This window comes from Schistocerca piceifrons, unplaced genomic scaffold (assembly GCF_021461385.2).
Source record: "Schistocerca piceifrons isolate TAMUIC-IGC-003096 unplaced genomic scaffold, iqSchPice1.1 HiC_scaffold_961, whole genome shotgun sequence".
NCBI classification, from domain to species: domain Eukaryota; kingdom Metazoa; phylum Arthropoda; class Insecta; order Orthoptera; family Acrididae; genus Schistocerca; species Schistocerca piceifrons.
The window spans coordinates 287501-290000 of record NW_025729236.1 but is presented as its reverse complement, the minus strand read 5'-3'; the positions used below and the strand labels follow the sequence as shown (position 1 = coordinate 290000).

Genomic DNA, 2500 nt, shown 5'->3' with positions numbered 1-2500 from the left:
AGGTGTCGCGCCGGTTCGTACCCATATCTGCAGCAGGTCTCCAAGGTGAAGAGCCTCTAGTCGATAGAATAATGTAGGTAAGGGAAGTCGGCAAATTGGATCCGTAACTTCGGGATAAGGATTGGCTCTGAGGATCGGGGCGTGTCGGGCTTGGTCGGGAAGTGGGTCAGCGCTAACGTGCCGGGCCTGGGCGAGGTGAGTGCCGTAGGGGTGCCGGTAAGTGCGGGCGTTTAGCGCGGGCGTGGTCTGCTCTCGCCGTTGGTCGGCCTCGTGCTGGCCGGCGGTGCAGGATGCGCGCGCCTGCGCGGCGTTCGCGCCCCGGTGCTTCAACCTGCGTGCAGGATCCGAGCTCGGTCCCGTGCCTTGGCCTCCCACGGATCTTCCTTGCTGCGAGGCCGCGTCCGCCTTAGCGTGCTCCTCCGGGGGCGCGCGGGTGCGCGGATTCTCTTCGGCCGCCATTCAACGATCAACTCAGAACTGGCACGGACTGGGGGAATCCGACTGTCTAATTAAAACAAAGCATTGCGATGGCCCTAGCGGGTGTTGACGCAATGTGATTTCTGCCCAGTGCTCTGAATGTCAACGTGAAGAAATTCAAGCAAGCGCGGGTAAACGGCGGGAGTAACTATGACTCTCTTAAGGTGGCCAAGTGGCGGCGGTGTGGCTGCATCCGGACTTGGCTTTTCGAAGTGCGGTCTTGATGTAGTCGTGCTGCTGCTGCGAGGTGCCTTCCTTGGGTTATAGTTACAGGGAGAGTGATGCGCAATACATGGGCCTAGCCCTCTTAGCCTCTCCTCTCCTGCGGTCTTCTCCCCTTCTCGTGGGCCCGCTGATTTTCGCAGAGTGGAAGACCGCATCAGGGGCTTGGGGGGGTTACCAGCCCCCCCTCGCATTATCCCTTTATAGTTGGGGGCAGCCGACAAGAAACAAGAGATGGTGGCCCTTCCGCTGAAGGTGCCACCCCAGCTACCCCAGCACCTATCCGGCCAACCGGCCGTAACGAAAATGCGATAGTTTGTGTAGCTCCCTTTGCTTGCAGTGAGTGCCACCGCACTTTTACCACGAAGAACGGTCTCGGGGTCCATCGCCGCCGCCAACACCCTGCGGCCGCCAACGCTGAGATCGTGACGGAGAGGCATCGCGCGAGGTGGACGGAGGAAGAAGTCCTGTCGCTCGCCAAGGCAGAGGCCGAACTGTTCCTTGAGAGGGACGCCCGGTTCTTCTTTGTAAATCAAGAACTTACCAGGATGTTCCCCGACCGAACGCTTGAGGCAATCAAGTGCCGACGGCGGCAAGCTGCCCACAAGCAGCTTGTCCGCCAATTCATGGAGGCACTTGAGATCGGTCGGGGCGAAGAGCCGGCGTCCCGCCGTGGAGCAGCGAGCTCGCTGCCTGACGCGGGCGAGGCCGCTGCGCCGCCCGTCGACGCAGCCGAGGACTTCGCGGCCGACACCACCGGGCCGCCGCCGGAGGGGCCGACTGACGCCGCCATCTGGGAGCATCTGGCGGGGCTACCTGCTTCCGCCCAGCGTTTCTCTGCCCTGGATCGAGTCATTGGTCTGGGGCGGGGCACGCCGCCCGATGTCATCCTGGGCATGCTCCCGGATGCCCTTGCGTCGGTCGGGTCCAGGGGGGAGAGGTCGATCACCAGGACACAGCGGCCGCGCCAATCATCCAAGCGGCCGCCTGCCGCCCCGCCGCTGCAGAAGCGCAAGCGGCGCCGCTGGGAATACGCGCGCACACAGGACGCCTTCCGTAGGTCGCGTGCACGTTGCGTGCGCGGCTTGCTGGACGGCACCCTGCTGCAGCCGCCACCCGACATCCCCGGTCTGCTGGACTTCTGGGCGGACCTCTTCACGAAGAAGCCGATCTCCACCGCCGGCTTCATCCGTGACCGCCTTCTCCCGCACTCGGAGCCTGTCGCTCCTGAGTGCCTATGGGGGCCGGTCACACGTGAGGAGGTCGCTGCTGCCTTGCCGCCCAGGGGATCGGCAGCCGGGCCGGACGGCCTGACTCCAGCGGAGCTGCGGCGCCTGCCGCATGAAGTCCTGGTGAAACTCTTGAACCTCTTCCTCCTGGCCCGCGCCCTCCCCGAGCGTCTGCTTCGCGCCCGGACGTCACTTCTCCCCAAAACGGCTGCACCAACATCCCCCGCTGACTTTCGCCCCATTACGGTCTGCTCGGTGTTGGCGCGGACCTTTCACAAGGTTCTCGCGTCACGCCTGATGCGTGCATGTGCTGTGGACGAACGTCAGCGGGCATTCATCCCCCGGGATGGGATGTTGGAAAACACCTTCATCTTGGACACTGCTCTCACCGACGCAGTCCGCTCCTGTCGCTCTGTTTTTGTGGCATCGATCGACGTCTCTAAAGCGTTCGATTCGGTGGACCATGCTGCCCTCCGCCCCGTGCTGAGGGCTCATGGCCTGCCGGATTGCTTTATTGAGTACGTCGAAAGGTGTTACGAGGGTAGCACGACAGTGATAGCGGGCGGCGCCGA

The 2500-nt window shown here is 63.4% G+C and overlaps 1 pseudogene; it reads left to right on the top strand.

The window, feature by feature from the left end:
* The window catches only part of LOC124774455, a 7959-nt pseudogene that overhangs the window by 2243 nt on the left and 3216 nt on the right, over positions 1-2500 (top strand).